Source organism: Pseudochaenichthys georgianus, chromosome 19 (assembly GCF_902827115.2).
Source record: "Pseudochaenichthys georgianus chromosome 19, fPseGeo1.2, whole genome shotgun sequence".
Taxonomy (NCBI): domain Eukaryota; kingdom Metazoa; phylum Chordata; class Actinopteri; order Perciformes; family Channichthyidae; genus Pseudochaenichthys; species Pseudochaenichthys georgianus.
The window spans coordinates 27,939,326-27,945,325 of record NC_047521.1 but is presented as its reverse complement, the minus strand read 5'-3'; the positions used below and the strand labels follow the sequence as shown (position 1 = coordinate 27,945,325).

The window sequence follows — 6,000 nt, the reverse complement described above, 5'->3', positions numbered from 1 at the left end:
AGAACAAGATTACTTCAGAGAATAGATCGGTTAAATATGCATCAGCCGGCCAATGTTTTTCAGCTCGTCTCCTGCTGCTCTGGGACTGAAAGCTATCGAGATGAACCCTGCGTTCTCTCTTTGTATCCTGTTCTTTTATCAGACTTGAAGCCATAACATGATCAAATTAGCCCGGGATGACAACGGAGGAATCAGTGGAGCCTCGGAAATAAGACAACAACAAACCAAAAGCGCTTTTTGGGGGTTTTCAGTGTTGTGTGGAATAAAGCGATATCATTGCAGTGCAGACTTTAATAGCAGTATTGGCATGCAATGCAATGGAATGAAAAAACCTGTAAACAGAATACATCAGCAACAGTATCATTATGGGGGGATCGATTACAAACATATTCAACTTTGAGTAGGTCATATACAATTTTAATAGCTCAAAGTGAGGTTCTGATGACATAGAATAAGGCAGCGATGTGTCTTGTTTATGTCAAAAAGACTTAAAATGTGCAAGCACTGTTGAAGTGGAGGCATGTTGCTTTAAGATAACATTTCATACAGAAAAGTCCAGTTTGGGATATCCATGTTTCCAAAACACAACACAGTCATTTATAATACCATAAGAAAGAATTGTACAAAGTTTACCCATCATTTGTGTATGTATCTATTGTGAGATACCAGTAGAAATATGGCATTTTCATTAATTCACTAACTTTTTCTTTAAGAGCGCCATGGTGGTCCCTTTAAAATGAATAAGGGGGCTTTTCTTATAAACACAAATATTTCATATATCCTCCAAAATCAGTCTTCTGCTACAGCTCCTTCATGCACTACTATCTACTGAAATGTCTTCAAAATATCACATGACAACATTTTTTAGCTTGACTGACATTGCCATACATTTTCATTTTTTTTTTTTACATAAGTCAAACCTCTTTATTGTTGCCTTTAACTCACTTGTGCGTTTAACCAATCAGGTTCCCTCAACGCCATGGCCCCGCCCCTTTTTTGGAAAGAAACATTTGACTGGCGGTAAATACAGATTCTGAGGTTTCAGAGACGTAATGATACTTTGCAGTTTTAAATCTACAAGGAGCCCAATTACGAGGGTCAGTCAGGTAAACAATCGCTCAATATCTTCTAGATGCTTCACTATATATATTTATGTTAACATAAACAGGCGGTTGATGTCCTTTAGGCAGAGGTTCTCAACTGGTCAGGCTTCGGGACCCACTTTTTCCTTTGTCAATAAATCGTGACCCGAAATTTGAAGCACTGAAATCTATTCAACAAAAGATCGTGCTGTAATACAGTATATAAGCTTTTCAGCATATATTATTAATAAAAGTGAAGTACAGTGCATATATCCCTTATATCCCTCCACAGAACTAAAGTGTGCTTTAAAAAAAGGTTTAATGAGATGATGGAATCAAAGCTGAACTGTATAACATAAAAAGGCTCACATGCTGAAAACCCAACCCCAGGTCTGGGGAGATTTTTAGAAATACTAACATATAAACTACGCATTCTGGTCCACTCTGAGAAGAAAATAAATATATCTATTACTACCCGAGATATTAATAATATTTGATGCCTTTGTTTGTTTTTCACTTAGTTCTGACAGCTTGCTGCTCCTCACAGAGAGAAGAGCAAAGATGGGAGAGTCCGTGTGACTTACTTTAAATGGTGGGTAAGGGGAGATAGCCCCCTTTGTTCTGTGAGCTGTCAGTCATCAAACCGGGGGTCGTATTTCATTATGTGTTCATTTGTATCTGAAGTTGTACCCGTGGACGTATAAAGAGTAGTTCTACCGCAAAGTTATTCTCCGTGGGGACTCCGGCAACACTCTTGATTCTGATTGGCCAGAAGACTCGAGAAAGCATCAGCAAAGATGTTTTATTGAGAAGATGATCACTACGTGAGAGAAGGGTTATGGCTAGCAAGGGTCCGTCTTGTGTAAATATGACGTCACGTTCTCGTTGTAACTCTCGTTGTAATCGGAGCGGCTCGGAAACACATCTACACATGCACTTTAATGCAGCAGCAATATCAACAGAGAAACATCAGACATAATAGTAAAACACTGAAAGGGAACCTTTGATTGCACCAGGAGCTATCGTGGGACTTTTACTGCGACGACGTTGACTTTCCTGTGAATAAAGAATACACCGTAGTGTTGGTGATCTGCAGTGCTGTCATTCTTCTTTGAACAGCAAGACCGCTAACTCCCACACTCCCTGTCATCATTAATAGATAGTTTGGCTTCTCACCGTCATTGGCTGTGGCCCACTGACGTTAACGATCGTAACTGAAAGGCTGCATGCCAAACGTAAACATTCAGCCACGTGACTTGCAAACTCTCGCGAGAGTTGTACACCAGACAGATCCTTTTCGCCATAACCTGACAGAAGTTTTCAAAACCGTTTATGGCCTCCGGTACTTCCAGTCCTACGCCGACTGCATGCACAGCGTTAGAACATCGGCCTTCAAAATAAAAGCTTGACTTTTTTCCAAAAAAAACAAAGACTTTTGGGTCGCGACCCACCAGTTGAGAACCACTGCTTTAGGCGGCAGGCTAACACTGATTTCCTTGGCTCAGTGTTGTATATTCTAATGCAGCTTCTACAGTCACTAATTTGACTTTTAACATTACAACCGTTCCCTGTACGATTGACGTTAAACTCATTAGCATCGTGATTGAAGTGTTTCCCATTGACTTACATCAGGGGTGTCAAACTCAAGGCCCGGGGGCCAAATCCGGCCCGCAACTTCATTTAATGTGGCCCCGCAAGAGCTTGCAAAGAATATAATACGTGTATTATATGGTTACATGCCACTTTACAGAGGCACGTTGCCCATAAACTACATGTCCCACAATGCATCTTGTTTTGTGACATGCGCACTGAAGAGACTTGCAATTATTTGCCCTCGACTTATGCTTTCAGACGTAGTTAATTATGACGTTTTTACCCTATCCGATAATAGTCCAATGCAGAGGAAAGTATGTATTATAATACATTATTTTATATATATATTATATATTTATATAGTCTTAAAGTCACAACCGGCCCTTTGAGAGCAACTATAATGCTGATGTGGCCCGGGATGAAATTGAGTTTGACACCCCTGACTTACATGTATAGTTTATGATCTCCGTCGTTCGTGGACGCCTGAAGATACAGATATTTTCTTTCACCATCTTATTTTAAGTAAAGAAGATGTTCTGTTGTTGTTTGACGTGCGATACATGACAAAGCAGCTTGGCATGATACCACTATAGGCGGTGACGTCGCGCTGCTCTCGTCGATAACACGTTCTCATGGAGGCCAGCACACAACAGAAAGTTAGACAGTCTCAGTTTGTGTTTGTAAGACGCTGATCTTTCTCGTTGTACCACAGGAAGTTCTGGGCGTCACAAATGAAAACTGAAGGCGTCTACTTCGTACGTAGTGTCAAACGGCAGCAACCAGCTTTTGAATCCGTTCATTGCCGGTCCGAAAGGTAGAGAACTGCAAATAAAAACAACGTTAGGAGGTCGATGTGGCGATAAGAAGTCCAGGATCTTCTTATGTTGTCGTCGTCTCCTTTCCTTCCTTCCTTCCTTCCTTCCTTCCTTCCTTCCTTCCTTCCTTCCTTCCTTCCTTCCTTCCTTCCTTCCTTCCTTCCTCTTCCTCAGCCGGTAGAGATCTGTCACATCTATCGGGAGAAACAGGACAGGCTATTAATACTGAGGTTGTAAATCCTCAATGGAAACAGAATGTAAAAATAGCGAAGACACAAACAAACACACACACACACACACACACACACACACACACACACACACACACACACACACACACACACACACACACACACACACGGTTTAGAGGGTAGTTAACAGAATCAGATTACGTGTGAAGTGTTTTTGCGGCTGCTTATGTTTCGCTGCATTTTGACACTTTTGCACCACAGTACAGTTTAACCTCGTACGATATGTAGAACAGACGAACGGAGATCGCCCTTTAGATCATACATCCCCAAAGACCGTGAAATGCGTCGTTGGAGCGAAAACCAATTTGTCGAAAGCCTGTTATCCCCACGCTCCCTTCAACCAACAGAAGCACATATGGCTGATTGTTATTCAGAACGAGCACGAAGGCACGGCCTGCCTCTGATTTCCGGCTAGGGCTTGTTGGCTCAGCCGGTCGGGTTGGAAAGGTTAAGGCATGATTGGGGAGATAAGATGAGCTTTTTCTGTTTTTCTGCATAACAATCACCCACACGGGCGCTAACCGTTAGCCAGCTGCTAAAGGGCCGTAAGCACATGGGCTCCATCACATACAGGCGGAGAGCCAAGGCATTAACTTTGAATAGAGAGCTTTGGGTGAGGCACAGAGAGCGTTTAGTTCCGGAGCAAAGGGTCTTTGGTTTCGAGGTAACTGGCTTTGGGAACAAGTGGGTTTTCGTTCCGATGGATCATCAGAAAAAGGGCAGCAGATGAACCAGCGTCTTCTGGATGGAGTTTTGCACAGCTATAGTCGATGTGTCTGTATTTCTATGTGCCTTCATTCAGTTATCTTAAAAAATGCTGGTTTATTTCTATTTCTATTTTGAGATGTTTATGTTTGGGAATTGTTTATTTCTACTCTTTTAATTTGTTATTACGTGCAATGCATTGTTTTGTTTTATGCTACTGCAACAAAGTATTTTTCCAATTTGGAATTAATAAAGTACATTTTATCGTATCGTATCTTATCGTATCTTATCGTATGTTATCGTATGTTATCGTATCTTATATTATCGTATGTTATCTTATCTTATTGTATCTTATATTATCGTATGTTATCGTATGTTATCGTATCTTTATATTATCTTATCTTATGGACCAAAGAAACTGTATGTGTTACCATTTCCTCTAACTCTAATATAGCTATGTCCGTAGGTCGGATTCCTTGGATCAACTCCCATTTGTGGCTTTGGACGACTGGATTCATAAGATTAGTCACACTTCTCCGATTTTCTAATTATTGGGGGCTCCGTCTGAGAAACTCCAAAACCAACAATCCTCCCCGAACATACAGTAGCCAGGTGTTAGGAGCAAAAATAATTAGCATTGTCCATCTGTCTGTTGCAGGTAAAGTGGGTATTCAAAGCAATGGTTCTTTGTTTTAAGGGTAACTGGCTTTCGGACACAAGTGGGTTTTCAGTCCGATGGATCATCAGAAAAATGGCATGGCAGCAGATGAACAAGCGTGTTCTCGGATGGAGTTTCTGCAGAGTTATTCATACTGTAGTCTATGTGTGCGGATTTCTATGGATTTATGAAACAAATAAACTGTATCTGTGGTCATTTCCTCTAACTCTAATTTAGCTATGTCCGTAGGTCGGATCGCATTCAAATTTCGTGGTCCTAGGTCGAAGAGGCTGGCTTCCGAGGGTGGTCTATATAAGGGGCAGATGGTGATTATATGGACAGCGGTCTGCTCAGGGTCACCGCACTCGCATGCTGCACTGTCCGCCAAGCCCCACGTCTTCATCGAGGTTTTAAAGCGACCGACCCCAGTTCGTAGACGGTTCAGAGTGGTCCACTGCCGGCGCGGTAGGTCGTCTCCTCCAATGGTGCCATCTCCTGGGTCCCAGATGTAACGGTGGATTCGGGAGGGCCCGGCTGACTCCCACTCCTGCTTCCAAGCTGCTGCCAACCATGCATCTCTGGTTGGTACGTCAGAGAAATGTCCTGACAGCAGAGTCGTTGTTTGTACATTTCTATGTGCCTTCGTGAGCTTCTGTTCTGTGGTTGGCCAACTGTTGTTGTTTAACTCAAAATGTTAATTGAGTTATGTACACAGGTTGGATCAGAGCCTGATTTCCAAGGAGTAGGTCCTATGTGTGGCTTTGGGTGACTGGATTCAAAGACAATCTTCTAATTTTCTTCAGGGCTTCGTCTGAGTAACTTTCCGAAATCAAAAGTCCTGAAAGCAAGCCCCCCATTACATCGGATTTGGCCAAGTATGGAGCAATATTGTGCGT

General features: G+C 42.1%; 1 protein-coding gene across 1 annotated transcript in view; it reads right to left on the bottom strand.

Moving 5' to 3' along the window:
- Positions 1 to 295: 295 nt before the first annotated feature.
- LOC117464983 (urotensin-2 receptor) overlaps positions 296 to 6,000 on the bottom strand; it is an 86,387-nt gene continuing 80,682 nt past the window's right edge. Inside the window, exon 4 of the mRNA XM_034107802.2 lies at positions 296 to 3,684. The gene's annotated coding sequence lies outside the window, so the exon portion shown is untranslated. The remainder of the gene's footprint in view (positions 3,685 to 6,000) is intronic.